This window comes from Anser anser (assembly GCF_964211835.1).
Source record: "Anser anser genome assembly, chromosome: 9".
NCBI classification, from domain to species: domain Eukaryota; kingdom Metazoa; phylum Chordata; class Aves; order Anseriformes; family Anatidae; genus Anser; species Anser anser.
In genome coordinates, this window is record NC_139729.1 from 26,254,548 (window position 1) to 26,270,335 (window position 15,788).

The 15,788-nt window shown below is 41.9% G+C and overlaps 1 protein-coding gene across 25 annotated transcripts in view; it reads right to left on the minus strand.

The window, feature by feature from the left end:
• The window catches only part of LOC310904264 (uncharacterized protein), a 121,989-nt gene that overhangs the window by 70,801 nt on the left and 35,400 nt on the right, over positions 1 to 15,788 (minus strand). For 22 of the 25 annotated variants that reach the window (XR_014588144.1, XR_014588145.1, XR_014588146.1 and 19 more), the window contains one exon: positions 4,722 to 7,631. The gene's annotated coding sequence lies outside the window, so the exon portion shown is untranslated. Of the gene's footprint in view, positions 1 to 4,721; positions 7,632 to 11,523; positions 12,834 to 14,334; positions 15,199 to 15,788 lie in introns of those variants that run through there. The other 3 variants (XR_014588153.1, XR_014588165.1, XR_014588166.1) reach the window with 3 other exon arrangements.

Here is a 15,788-nt window from a genome sequence, read left to right on the forward strand (position 1 = left end):
CATGTCTCACTCAATGAGCAGCTCTTTACCAGATCCCAACAAAACCTCTCAGAAGAGAAGAAAGGAATACAACTAAGAAACAATCCTCTTTGCAACCTACTCTGATTCTTTTTTTTTTTTTTTTGTGATGGCTTTTACTTAATCCCAACACCTGAAAGAAATGCACGCTAAAGTACCAAGGCAATGAGGTTCTTCCCAAGATTCAAGAGCCTGCCCACAAGGCTGTAGGTACAGGAACAGAAGCTTTGTTTCTCGCTTCCTTAGAGCAAAAATCTCATCCATGCCTCAATGCACACCTAACAGCTGTAGCAAGAAGGTAGAACTAAATACACAAAGTCCTTACTATTCTTTGCAACACACTGTTCTTTGGAGGAGAATATACTCTATTGGATTACAAACTAAATGGCAAGTTAAAACAGAGTCTACCTAGTTTTTAAAGGACAAATATTTGAGACATGCCACTGAATATAAAGACCATTTGGCAAAGTAAGTAGACACTGAGGTTCAATATATACTAAAAGTAAGTGCCCAAAGCTTAACACAGTTAAGACAAGGGAAAAGTAAGCTCTTGGAAAGAGGTACATTCAGTAAGTCTAAAAATCAATATATAGGTAGTTCAACACACCAATTTACAAACCATTCCATTAAAATAGGGAAAGAGAGAAAAGTAAACCTTGAAACGCAGGCAGGTAACAACATAAGTAGATTGATTTCTATCACCGTGTGTTTCTGCAGCATTGATTTCATTCTGTAAGCATCTGCAGTAACTGAACAATTACAGGTGATACATGATCAAAAACCTAACTAGTTAGGTTTCACTTCAAAACTCCCTACCAACAAAAAACATAAAGAAAAACAGTAAGAGAAATAGTGTTTTAAGAATATTGCAACTGTAGAAATCGAAAAAAATGTGAAAGAGAGATGTCAAAAAAAGTTGTGGAAAAGAAAAAAGGTGCTTTCCATTTGGATTTTGCCCTTAGGAATACATATGCCATGAGTCTTACAGAACGAACCCAGTGATCTGGGTTACAATGGTGCAGGCAGTCTCGAGAGAGCAAATATGTGCACGTAAAAGAAAAAAAGCTAGCCACCTTAGATGGAAACCTGCACAGCCACAAGCCTTCCACTAGCTGCACTTGTGCAGCAGAGTCAAAACAGATATGGGTCTAACGATCCCACAGGTGTAGGACCACAGGCTGTGAGCGTGCGCCCTGCAGCTACCAGCCCTTCCCACCCAGTACCAGCTCGTTGAGGAGCAGCAGCTGCTCAGCTCCTGTTAACCAAGGACCACTCCTCCTTTTACAGCATTCAGCACAGTGCACTCTCGCATATGAGCGAGCAGGAAGGAAAGAAGTATTCCCCAAGTCTGTGATTAATTTATGACCCACAGTGTGAGATTTGCTTATACTATTTGCATAATTAGAAGTGCTGTTATTGGTTGTAAGGAACCGGTTTAGATTCCAGCAGTGCCGGAGAGCCACAGCTTCACACGCAAGCAGGGCTGTGTCTCAGTCCTAAAGCAAGCACCGAGCTCAACAGCTGCAGGGCAATCTCTGCTGTCCGCTGCCACCACTGCGAAACCCACCGTGCTTAAAAGCATTCCTCAACGTGCTGTAAGCAGTGAGACACTAAGCATTCTTTACCCTAAAAAGCAGACATCAGTGTTATAAAACATTAGTGTAAACACACCTTTTATTATTGCAGAGGCATATCAACCATTTCCTCATCCCCCACCCAACGTTTTTCAATCCCATCTTTCTGCCTGCCTTTCATTAAGTCACCGCTGTGTCTAGCATAGGATACCAAGTTCTCCTTGAGCTCCTTGTTGACTTTACACTTGCTGAAGTGCGACAAGCCTGACACGTAGCCTTTGGAAATCTGTAAGATACTACACGAAGCTGGGAAGTCAAACTGCAGAATCCTGTTACAGATTTCCACCTCCCCACCACGCACACCTCCCAGCCTGACACGTTTGTAGCACGTAGGTAAGATTTCAGTAAGTGCAAGAGGACAAAGCAGAAAGATTTCCAGCCAAATATTTGCTCATCGCCATTCCTGAAGAAAAGCATCATAATACAGATAGGTGCTGGACTACCTGGGGAAATACATTAAAGACGATGTAGAAATAGCTGCTCTACTGAAACCATTTCAGAGGGCAGGAAATTTTAGCAACTCTACTCCAGGAAAAGAGATTCCCAAAGATGAATGCCAGCAAGATGTGTCAACTCTTCATCATAAGCAATTTTTGAAACATTAAACCAAGAGCCATAAATAAACACTCTAATATTCCTTAGAAACTGAAAATGCATACAACTAATCCTCTTTCACTAGAAAGAGAAGCCAGTCATAAAAATAGTTATCACAGCTGTTCTTTAACCTCTTTATCCATCTCGTTTAGAAATGCAGAAAGCAGTGCCATTGTGCCACTAACAAAAGTTACGGCTTTCATGTTAACACGATCTCGCATCAACAATTGTGCTGACTGGTCTGTCGTGCCCTCTGATGAGCACTTCTGAGATGCAGCAAGAAAAGTTATTATGCAAAGAAAGAAATGTCGGGTGACTCCCATCCACGTGCAATTTTTAAACCCACAAATCCACAAGCTAGAGAAATTGGCAGCTGGCACTTCGGGTTGTCAGCTGCCAACTAAGCGCATTGTTTTAATTGTTGGAAATGATTGATTATGCAGCTGAGCTACCGTGGTAGCTGAACAATTTCACGACAACACAAACAATGGTAGTGTCACTCATTCTCCTCCAGATACGTGGTCAGATGGGTAGAGCAGTGCTGTTATGCAGTGCTAAATTACAGCAGCTAGTAGGAGAGCTACGATTATTTTCCCTGTCACTAAAGTTCAGCGTGTGCTGTTGCATCCACGCGGACACCCGTTGCCTGAACCGACGTGTATCATCAGTCTGGAGGTACGAGGCAAAAGCTATATATACAATACACAAATTCTGTGTCTTTTATATCCCACGTTTTACTTTACTGTAAGGATTCAGCAAAATTACTGGGCATCCAAAAAGCTCAAGGTATTATCGAATAGTGCGGCAGGTTTTGCATTATCTTGATCAACACACAGAGGAACAGCAGCTTATTATTGAAGTATCGCGGCTGCCTTCTGTTTTCCCCACAGAAGTGAGTTCATTCAGATCAACAGGACAAGACAGACCCAATACGCAGTAGAAAAGCAAGCCGGATATCTTCATTTGACCATCTTTCAGTCTCCTGTGCACACGAGACTGCCTGCCACTGATGACCTCCCTTCCCATCCATTTAACTCCAAGTTCAACAGGGGTAAACACTAATCCAGGAACGCTGTCATGCCAGGTTTTCTTTTTCTTCTTCCTCCTCACGCTTCTGGGTTTTGTGGTTTTGTTCTACATTCTGGTGAGCTTCATCTCAGCAGCTGAGAGCCAAAAAGCTAATGGGCTGTTACAAACACAGCCTCCAGACTGTCAAGTACTGAGAACAAAGAATGGGGGGAAAAGCGGGGGAGAAAATGTTGGCCACAGGCACTTTTGAAACTCCCAGTCCTAGAGGGTTGATTCTGGAGGAGCTTCTGGTTCATCAAGCAAACCTGACTCAGAGAGGCATACTGCTGTTGTTTTTTTTTTCCCCCAGCTGCTCCATTGTTTATAATTACCAAATTTTTCATGCATCAGAATAAGGGCCTGATCCTCCAGGCTGTAAACACCAGCTGACAGATCAAGAGAAGTCAGTTCGCTACTGGAAATACCTAACAGTGATACTGCATGCTGCCCAATTACTCCCTCTCCAAAATCTCAATTTATTAGAAAGCTGTTAGGACATATACAAATTCCCTGTACCACAGGATAGTCAATGGCAATTTCAGCCATTACCAGCAAGTATTTCACTAAAGAGGGTAGTCTGGCACTGTGATGTTGAACCAGAAAGACTCCTCTGTGTTCAGCAGGCATGGATCAAGCTGAACTTCTGCTCTGAAGCCTACAAAGCCATGACACTGCTCCACCAGGATTTACACTGGGTCTTAGGCTGTCTTATTTGAACGCTTCTAGTGAGAGACTGCTTGGAGTCTTTCTGTACCTGCGCAGGTTGTCTTCTATGCCATACATCCTGCTCGTGGCTTTGCTTGCCCCTCAGCTCCCAGTCACAGCACTAAATAAGGACAGTGCACCAGGCTGTTCTGCCCCAGGCACTCACAGGCTTCACTGCCAAGCAAATGAACTGCTCCCCTTCAGGTGTTCAGAGTCAGTCATCAAAGCAACAAGCTTTAGGAGGCTTCAAAATAGCAAGATTTGGAGCTCAAAAATAATAACAATAATAATAATAATAAAGAAAAAAAAAACAGCTCCTCACCATGTCAGCCAGCCATGCCCTCCTTCTCAAGTCCCCTTCCTTCCACAGCGGTGGATGGGAATCCACCCCTAGGCTCAAGGCACAACAAGCAAGCTTCCTTCCTGCAGGATTGCTTCCCCGAGCACAAGAGAAAGCAAACAGCCAGCTGTGTCCCAGGGACAAGGCACAGACTGCCATCATGCTCAGACCCAGGAGGCCGTGGCTCTCATATCACAGATGTAGCTCCTCAGTACGTGCTCAGCCACTACAACCAAGTTGAGCTCAGCAGCCCTGGGCAGATCATCCCTTCCAAGCAGCCAAAAGACAAAAACACCCCACAATGCAACCCCCTCCTCAAGCTCGTATTTAGTGACAGGCTTATTACAGCTCAGCCCCGTTACCTTAAAGCAGCCCCCGCCTCCATCTTCAGAAACAGCCAAGAAGAAACGTCCAAACTTTCTGTAACCTTCAGCCCCCAGTCTCCACACCAACACCTAAGACAAACCTGTGCTTTCTTTTTCACTACTTCCCCTCTTCCTTCCTCTTCTGATAGGCCTCCCCAAAGCACCCTCCCTTCCTGAGCTTCTCTGCTAGCATCAGGTGTTTCTGGGCTGCATCATGGTCCCAGCTGGTAGACATCATGTTCCTCCTGAAAGTCTGCATCTTTCAAAATAAATGGTTTCAAATATTCTCATTAATAGTAGTAAACAGTGAATTGCGAGCTTCTACAAATGCAGCTGAGCTTACTAAAGATTTATTGTTACATCTTCATCATAAAACTGGACAGCAAAGAAATAGCAAAGTATTTTTTTATCCCTATCTTTCTGTGCTTCCCTTTGTCAGACGCTGGCCCAATATTTATATCCTCTTGCCTAAAGTCATTGACATAATGAATTAAGGATACTTGGAAAGTAGAACAGAAAATTAGAGGCCATTTCTGAAAGTGCAGTTGTATGTGATTTGCCAAAGGTCATACAGTTCATGAGGAGACGGAGAGCACATCGCCTTAGTTCCCTGCCCTTGGCTTTAACCCTTACACCGTGCATCATTGCTCATAGATCTCTGATTGGTAGGTGGTTTACCCAAATTACAAGGCACATAATGTGGTTACGTTTAGATACCGTATCTTTACCTAGAATAATTGTATGCGTTTCTGGTGTTGAGCAGGTAAGATGACCTCTCTATCTCCCTCTAGCTGACTTCAGCTTCATGAGGAGTTTGGTAAGATCATTAGTATTTTTTTTTCTGTTACATGTAGTATATATTTATTTCTTCATATAATATAAATATGATATTGAAAAAGCCCAGAGAATTACCAAACACTGCAATATTCAAAGTCTAATGACTAAAAACTACATTCCAGTAAAGATTCGTTCTCAAAAGAAATTAAAACTTCTCTCATCTGTAGGGTCAGTGACTCAATTGGGACAAAGTATAATCGGTTCTTTCTTGAATTGACCAATCCTAACACTATCCTTCAATCAATTCACATATAGTTTTTAAGAGCACAACCACAGCTATGATTAGTGGAAACCTTCTAATGACGTTCACTGAAATATTTGACACATTTTAATAGGCTGTGGGGTTTGTACTTTTAGGCCAATAAAGAATATGACCACCACCACAGAATGACTTAAGGGACTATTACTAAGATGAAGAACTTCAGCTGTAGAGATCAGTTCTGCCTCAGCAATAAGACTGAATGTTATGAAAAGAAAGAGAATTGGCAGCTTTATGACCATAATTAATTTCTAAGAGTACCTATTCTGGAAGAAGTGTTAGTTGTGTTTTAACTTGATGCTTCAGAGCTAATTCCCATCTTAGAAGTGCTGGATAACCACTAAAAAATCTGGATAACAGTGAAGGGAGCATCTACAGGAAATAAAATAACTTGATATGACCTGAAGTTGAATGGCAAAGAACAACCATGTGCTGCCTAAGGACAAAAAAAGATAAAACTGAAGACTGAAATCTTAGCAGACATGAATAGTATGTGGACTACTTTTAAGGAACTCCCTGCCAGAGTACTATATAACATAAAATCATGCAATGGGTTTTGTAAACAGATCAATAACAACTTGCATGTAGATAGATTTTCTGTGTGTCCCGTCATGACATAGACAGTAGGAATTTATTTTTTTTTTCCAGTTTTGGATGAATGAAAAGTATGGACTCTTCATTTGGCAGCTTCTTGATCTGCTAGTAACAGCTATTTACTGCAACTGCAGCCTAAAAAAAACACAATCCTGTTTTTAGCTAAAGAGAGACATTTGTATATCCTCCTGACAGAAATTAATGCAGGATTTGGAAGCCTCAGGATCAGACCATGAAATACCACTTGAGACACCAAAGCCTTTCAGTCCCCTAATTTTACCGGATTTTTTTTTTTTTTTTAGGGTTACCTTGTGCATCTGTGGAGTCCCGTAGGTTGTCAAACAACTCCAGTTAAAGGCAAGCAATTAAGGGCAGGAGGCTGCAATCACCATGAGGTCTAGAGTCCGAGATACTGTGGAGGAATGCCATCTTCTGTGAAACAATGTCTCTTCCTTGAGATTAAGTCCTGCATTTAGCTATCCAAATCTGGCAGCCTATGCTTCTGCCTTAAAGCTTTCTCATTCGCACAGACAAGGAGAAAATACAGAGTCCTACAATGTTCCAGGAGAGCTTGGTTTTAAAAAATGTGAGTTTTTACTATTTTTTCTCCCTCTTTGAGTTTTGCACTATTAAAGATTGTTTTTTAAGTTTCATTATTTACTTTTCTTCCCTTATACTGAACACCTGACATTTGTCTTGGCGATCAATGCTTCTGTTCGGCCTCACACCAGACTGTTTTTTTCTCTGTGGTTAACACGTCTCATTTACTGAAGTCCTCAGTTTCAAATCATTGCCACACACATCTATACCATTGGTATAACACATATACATACATATATACACATATGACATATATACATACAAATTTCCCCTTACAAAAATTATCTTTCATGGAGGGCTTATTGAGTGTGTTGTCCTCCTAAGCTCTTGCCTGCAAACTGCAAAGCTCTTGGTCACCCACAGTCTGGAAGGACTGATTTCTCTCCTAGACCCAGGAGTCCGCAGTAGATGTTCATAACTTTGACTGTGCCCAAGTTGGAAGGGGTGTTACATCTCCTCTCAGCTTCACTTTTTCAGCTTAGTCCTTTTTCATTATCATGCAGGGAAGTCAAACTCTTGTGCTGTGAAATTGCAAACTGTTTCCATGGAGATGATTAATCTGTTCATAAATCCACAATAATTCATTCACTACAGGATCAGGGAGTATGAAACATTAGCTGTGAAAAGAATAAAATGCCTTTAAAAAGACTTTTTTCCTTCTAAAAGTAATCCAAATAAAGAAAGAAAACAACAAAAAACAAGTGAAAGGCAAATGAAAATATATTTTACATTACTATGTCTCCTGTATGGTTTTCCAGTATTGTGCCAACAGATGTCATAAAATACATTTCGTTCGCAAACTTAGAAAATGCTAAAGAATACCTAGTTCTAAAGTCTTCCAATATCAAAAAGGTAAAAAATGTTTTTCAATTACAATTACAGCCTGTAGATGGTATATTGTGATTTATATAATTCTATCGTGTGATAGGTACTTCCAGGCAGATAATATTGACCTTTAATGGCGATTATCACATGTTGTGTCTTAAATAGCATAGGTATGACAGGAATCATCTTCTATTTCATGAAACTGCAGTAACTCAGAGAGAAACATGTGGCAGTTCTTGGCAAACACTGACTTTTGATGGACACCAGTGCAGACAATAATATTCTCTGTAACTAGTGGTGGCTCATCCTTAGCCAATACTGAGCCTTTCCAAATCGTTTAATGGGAATTGGAACAAGTGTCAATCATTTTGAACTGTTCTATTTTTTAAATTAAGACATAGTTTTCCTTAAGACTCAAACACATTTATATATGCAAAATGAACTTTGTTAAGTGATGTCAAGAGTTAAGCACATGGCTGCCTCCTGTAGCCACTCCAGCCCAGCACCGCTCCTGCCTGGCCACTGGGGCCTAGGCCCAGGCCGAGGCCGGGGGGTCTCTGCCCAGGCTGAGGGACATGGCTGCAGCTTTCCCCTTCGCAGGGTGAACTGGTAGCACAGCTAAGCACGTACCCCAGAGACACAGAGACAGGACGCTGGCACGACCAGCCTTGCAGACTGCTTCCAGCACCCCTGTGCAAATTCTGGGCCATTTTACACCTCAGTCACTCAGGCAGCTGGGCTGAGAGCACACACCACTCCCACCCCATGCCTTGGGAGTAGAAGACCTGGCTCCCTTCAGGAGCAGGCACCACAGGCCTATACCCCCAGCCTGCCTCCAGGAGCAGACATCGCAGGCCTACACCCCTGGCCCGCCTCCAGAGACAGGCACCACAGGCCTACACCCCCAGCCTCCTCCAGAAGCTGGCACCGGAGGCCTATAGCTGCGGCCCGCCCCAAGGAGCAGGCAGCAGCTCCACTCGCACACACACAGATCCCACCAGTGACCAGCACTGAGACCCCCACAGTCTCTCCTCTGCAGGCCAGGGTGCCCTTCACTGCCCTGACTCCAGCAGCAGGCTGGAGACCTCACACAGAGGTCTCACCAGTAGCTGGCACATCATCCTTGCAGCACACACAGATGCAAGAGAGAGTGTAAATACACAGAGAGAGAGTTAAGAAAGGATTTAATGAGAAAATATAAGAACATAGAACAGAGCGTGGTGTTCAGCTGCAGGGCTTGGCCAGACAAGTGTACTGATTGGCCCCGTTTTACACGCAACAAGCCCTTTTATGCCCTTTTTTACCTTTCCCCCCTCTTTGTTCCTTGTGATCCCCCTGTCCCCTGCACACCCCCCTGGGTCTGCAGAGCTCGGCAGTTTCTGTACCCTCACAATCTGGAGCCACTTGGTTCACAGTCTTACCAGCTGTGTGCTTCATTCTTCCTGGAAGCGGTGCCGGTAGCTTTGGTGCCCACAAATTAGTGTGACTGGGAGGTTTGTTTCTTACGATTGTCTCCCAGCTCAGAAGCCCTCCATTACATAACGTTGGCATAACCATTCCTATATTCTTACATGCTCATAAATTAGTGTGATCAACCAGACTTGGTTCCCAGCACTGCCTCCCTTTGCCTTGTCCCTTTTTGCCGTGGAAAAGGCCCTTGCCAAGGTACCTGTAGAAGAGCAGACACTCTCCTTCTGCATACCCTTACAAAATTTATTGATTTTCCACTGTATTTGACCCCAAATTAATAAAATCTATTGATGCGAATGGGTAGAAAGATGATCTATACTAGCATGTAGTCATTAAAGAAAAAAGGGGAACGGTCTAAAAAGGCTCTGGGGGTTCCACACAAAGTACACCTTTTTTACTGCATCTCTCGTTAATGAATATTTTTCTATCAAAACTATGTTTATAAAAATCATCTAACCATCCTGGTATGTGATAGACAAGCAGAGCTTCACCGCTTTCTTAATATAGCTCTCTTAACTAATGTCAGTGCTGTAAAGACGCACTTCAAAGCAAATGAGGAGAGATGAAGGGCTAGATCTGGAGGATGAAAATACTACTGGTCTAGACTCTCCAAAGAAGCAGAAGCAATTAATTTTAATTAGATTAATTAAAAGTCATTTGGAATTTGAAATTTCCAATGCAGTTCTGTCATCTTGATTCATCATGGCTAGTTACCCTTTTTCACCCCAGTAGAAGTCAGCAATTTCAAATACTTGGCAAATATACAAAACCAGGCTCTAAAAATGGCAGAAAGTAACATCACTCAGCCATCTAATTTCCTAGATGACCAACAGCATCACAATATGACCCTACAAAGGCCTATTTTCCTCTCTGGGTCTTCAAAAATTAGCTGTGATGCCTAACCATGAAAGGTTCAATGAAGCCACTCCACTTAGGCCAGAACATGACAAATCTGTTTCCCTGTTAGATGAAAAGGCCAGAACTAACACATCAGAGATCTTAGATTCACCCACTAAATCCTTCTGCTTCCTAAAAGTCTGAGAGATTTATGAGAAGGTCTCTGAAGTTTACAAATGAGGTCCCACAGAGGAGAGCTATGAGAAATTCATTATGAGATGTTAAGTCTTCTGTAGGTATGTTTGTGTACATTATAACATATGGTTCTGGAATTCTAAAGAGTGGTTCACAAAACATGTAGAAGGTCTGTCATTCAACTTCTATACGAAGGACTTCTACAGAAATTTTCAAATAATGTTGATATATGACTGTAGCAGTCTATGCTTTCATTCCCATTTGGATCAACAGGAGATTTTCAAAAAGGTAAAACCACTCTGGAGTTGTAGGTGACCTTACTAGCAAATAAATATTTTGCTAGTATTTGAGCAATGTAATCAAACTGAAATATATTCTTTCCTGAAGCCTTCATCTGTTTCTTATATAACTGATTTCATGAGAGTTCAAGGCATACGGGCAGCAGAGAGAGTTTGCACCTGGCAAACATCTTCCTTGCTAGCACTGAAAGCAGAGTTTGTATTTCTAAATCTGTTTTAATGCTCCTATATAGTGTTTGTAGCACTGACATACAGCTGCCTGTTAACAAGTACTGCAGAGATTCAGGGAATAGCTACACTGGTGAAGAGAAGAATAAATTCAACAGCACCTCAAAGTCAGAGAGGGTAACAGATGCACTGGCTCCAGCACTGATCCCGCTGCAGTGGACCAGGGCCAGTGAAACTTTTGCTCTGCCCGTGTGTGTTCAACCGTGATGTTTGGATCAGTCCATGAAATGCAACTGCTGCTCCTGGCTGGCTGATAAAAGGAAAATCCAACCCGCGGGTGCCAGATGCAGCTAAAAGCTATAGCGGGTAACCCATCTGCAGAGCACAGGCTCTGCCACTTCTCTCGGTCAGGGAGCTGGGAGCAACCTGGAAACACGAGTTTACAAAACATGAACCAAAAGGACTTGCACCTGTGTCATGCTGCTTTATGAGCATCCTGGATCTATTGTGCATGCAGGCAAATGGGGATTGTGGATGCACAGAATTCAGAAATAAGGTCCAAGGGAGTTGATTAACAAAGTACTATAGATTTCTCTTTTTCTTATGCTTTGAGTTACTCCGCCCAGGGTGTTTAAGCCTCACTTCAGACTAGTAAATTTCTTTAGATTTTTTCTGTACCTAGAGATATTTGGGCAATCCTCCCTTCACCATAGAGTTGCATTCCTAAAAAATTACTTTTGGTAGAGGAAGACATCTGATTCAGTGTTTTTCCTTCAGCTTATAAGAAACTAAGATTTCATTTAAAAGCCTCCAAACAGGTTGATTTCTGTTGCAATAATGTATTACTTATTCAGTATTTACCACCCAGTTTATTATCATTACTTCCTTATCTAGTTTCTAGGCCTGATCCAGAGATCGTCAACTGTGATGAGGTATTGAAACATGTCAGGATGCAACAATTTTCAACTTTCTGCAAGGTCCAATATCCACAAAATGTTTATGTATCTGAGTTCTTCCTCCTTTGAAAAGAGCCAATAGTACTGATAATAACCAGAAGTTCTCTGCTTCCCATGTCCCCAGGAAAACCAAATAGAATGATTTGACTTGGCCTCCAAAAAATGGGGATGACGTGGGCTTTCAGCCCCATATCTAAAGATAAAATCTGTAATCCTGAGCTCAGAGAAAACTTTATTCAATAATTCCAGGATGATATTACACCATTAGATTCTCTAAAAAGAAGCAAATATATAAAATAGACCCCAAAATCCTGACTTCACCAAGAACTAGGGTTAACCTGTAATAGCTTCTCAGCAAATCTTAATAAAACCCATTAAAAAAAGAGGAAGCCTTAAAGTATTTAAAATATATATCAATAAATCTAATTCAAAGTAATTTTCCACCTCTGTTGTAGTCCTGTTTCATTTAGGCAAATGGTATCTGGGAGCCTCCTGTGAAGTAAAGCACTTTTAGCAATGAACGAAGTGAAATTCATACTTTTCTATTAGTACGCTCAGAATTTTGTGAGCTGTGGAGAATCTTAGTATGAGAGAATTTCAGGTATAATTACCTTCACCAAGAGGCAAATGGGCCCTCGAGGTACAAACCAAACAGCAAATACATTTACTAAAACATATCATCCACTAATATCACTGGCACGATGAGATTTGGTGCTGTGAGGACAAAGTGTAATTTCAAACAGATGCCTGAATGACTAGAAAAGACAGTTCTTATCAAACTGCCTAGCAGCTTTTAAAACATATTTACTGGTAGGGACAAACTGTCTGGGTGTAAATCCAGGAGCTCGTATTCTGCTGCTTGTTACATATTTCATTTGTAGGCTCACCGATTTGCCAGTTAACTGCACAATCTGTCTTAGAAATGTGGGCAGTTTAATAAAACTACTGTTCTCCCGTAGTTCGTTTTGCTCGCTAAAACTCCGTGAGTTGCACAAAGGTCCCCTCGTCACACAGAACTGGGCACTTTGTGATTTACGATGACAATGCCTATGTGCTGCTCACCGAAAACCTGCGGAGAAAATATTCCTTATTCAGAATTATGATTTGAATATTTTTTTCCTCCCTTTAAGAACTACCACCTAATGAATTTTAAAAATAGGTAATTTCAGTAATGGAAAGACTTATGATCTCCTATCCAAGGACTGATAATGAAATGTGCTTAATGCTCAAAAGTTCCACAGAAACCAAGGGGGATTACAGGTATCTGTCAGTCCTAGATCTGGGGCCTGGATCTGATGGAATTACCCTCTCTGATAGCTTTTAAATTAACTAAAGGAGACTGCATCAAAACCCACCATCTCTTTAATCAACGTTTCTCAAGTTTTGGTGCAGTTGTGCACCCTTTCCCTTCTGTGCTGGTACAGAGGAGAATGAAGACACTATTTCACGGCAGCAGCACTTACTGTACCTCCGGGAGTCACTGGGGTCTCATATCTGCTGCAGTGGATTAAATTAAATCAAAGCAGAAGATTGCAGCTTAAACTGTAAAACAAATTTGTTCTGCTGCTGGAAGCAATGAGAGGACCACCATCTCCAAGACTAATTTCCAGTTTGTTCTACCACCCCCAAACCTTTTATTTTCCCTAAAAATTACCAGCAACCACATGGCTCTCCAAAAGGTGAATAAGTTGCCTGCATCAAATTCCAGGAATAAAAATAAAAATAACATGTTTTTTGTTGTTGGTGGTGGTTTTTCCCTACAAACCCTTACAAAATAGTTGGAGCACACAGAAGATAGACACTTAGAAAGCCATAATACCATGGGAGGAGGGGACAGGGTGAATAGGATCAGAGAGACCCCAGGCCAACCCAGAATCAAAATGTGATAGCTACATCATGCACTGCATGAAATGGCTACAGAGAAAAGCCATCCACATTAATCTTCTGCATGTGGTTTATTATTATTTTGAAGGCTTTCTTCAGGTTGGCAAAGCCACCCTTTATAGAAAACAACGTATTGGATTCCTCTCAGAATAAGTTACACAATGTTCTGTGCCTGAGTTTCCTAGAAGGAATCCTAAGTATTAATAAAGAATGTCAATATCTGAGAATAGTAGAGTATTTCAATTTTTATTTTGATGTTTTTGTCATTTGGACATTTCCTTATTGTATAGTGCACTGTGTTTTACTGTTTTGCACCAAAAAACCATCAAATTTTCAATTATACCATTTATAATGGAAACTACTGCAATGGAGATGAGGCAAGGACTTAATTTTATCAGAAATTCTGCCTGAGACTGTGTATCAAGAAGAGTGGGCATAAATCTGTTTTATTATTCACCTATGATGGGCAACTGAATTACTTCAGAAAAGCTGTGAAATAATTCAAAAAAGCAAAGGAATTTTCAAGAATTTTTGTGGCACCTCATGTGTTGAAATTCTGGGACAATATTCTTTCTTGGATAACACTGAGCTTGGGGTACTCAAAATGTTTTATTTACATCTAGTCCAACATTTTCCATCGGAAGAAAAGAAAAGCTCAAGAAAGTAAGACTTTTGATGCTAATATATCTAAAATAAATATGTATCACCAAACTATGAGTCCATTAGCACTGTCCATGCCATTTGTATTAATTATAAACGCTTATCACCAGGTTATGTTGCTTGTTTGCACCATCCTTATTCATTAATGTTAATTAGAAATAATTGTGACCGATACCTGAAATGTTTAATTAAAAGATTTATCTGCTTCTATTGTGATGTTTTTGGATGGCTGAGTACAGCAGTGCTGGGATTATAGTGCTATCTTTGGACCTTCTGTAAGACTTGACACGATCCTGTACCTATTCTCATTACAGCTAGTCTTACCAATCAGGAAGAAACCTTCCTCTTAGCCTTTAACTCGCCTCAGGAGATCAATACTCTGACAGAAGAACTGATGTATTTTTACCCCGGTTCCTGGGGAAAGGAGATCCAGCCTGCCGCTTGGGCATCCCTCTGCCCCTTCAGCAGTCTCCTCCTGGAGAGTTTGACCAGATTTGATAGAAAAGACAACATCGTTGCTTTCCTCCTGCTTTCACGAAGCTCCATGGCCAGGCAGAGGACAGGGATACACAGTGGTGGCCTCCTCCCTGAGGGCTGTCCTACAAGGGCTGAGTTCATGCGTGCACCCCGAGCACAGCTCACAGTGACAGCCATCACGTGCAGAAGGCTCTCACCTCCCTACCTTGGGGATACAGGTTTTCATTTTCAGTTTGCCAAATACCAGCATTTCCTGTCAGTATTTCCAGTCCCTCCGGTAACTGCATAAACAGATGGTTTTCTGGTTGCACAGGCCAGGAGAGATGGTGAGCCAAGGCTGAGCCAAGCCCCCTAGAAGCTGGTGCCTGAAGTCCTCCGAATCGCAAGACCTTCACGATCCCTAACAGCCTCACCTCAACCGCAGGAGGGAAAAGCAAAAACGTTAGTTCAGAAGTCATGCCCTCCTATTTCACAGCTCTCTTTTCCCCTCAGTACTCCGAAGCACTGACAGGAAGGGTGAAATATAGGTTCTGCTCCATTAACTCCCTGATCGCTCCCGCATTTCGCTTGCTCCCAGCAGTGTCTGCTCTAGATGGCGGTACGGCATCGACGGCAATGCCACAGAGGTGCTTCCCCACAGGAGGGCTTTGTTGCACACCCTGACATGGCATGGGTACAGCCTTCCATAGAGCCTGGTCACAAGGCACTACAGGGCTTCAGCGTCCTTCATAGCCTTCAAAACGCGTAGTGTGAAACAGCGCCTGCATCGTGCCCAAACTCAGCCCTTTACAGGCTGGCGAGGGTAAACTGCCTTTTATAATCTCATAAACTGGCAGGCTGAAATTATCACTGCAGTTGTCAAGAGTTTTATATAGATTAAATCTCATCTATGATAGACTGGTAGCAAAACCGAGTGTTTCTGTGTTGTTGTTTTTTTATGAGAAAAGAACAATCATAAAGAGAGAATTAGCTTCCCTCACCCTTCCAGAGCCTTGTTTGAGAG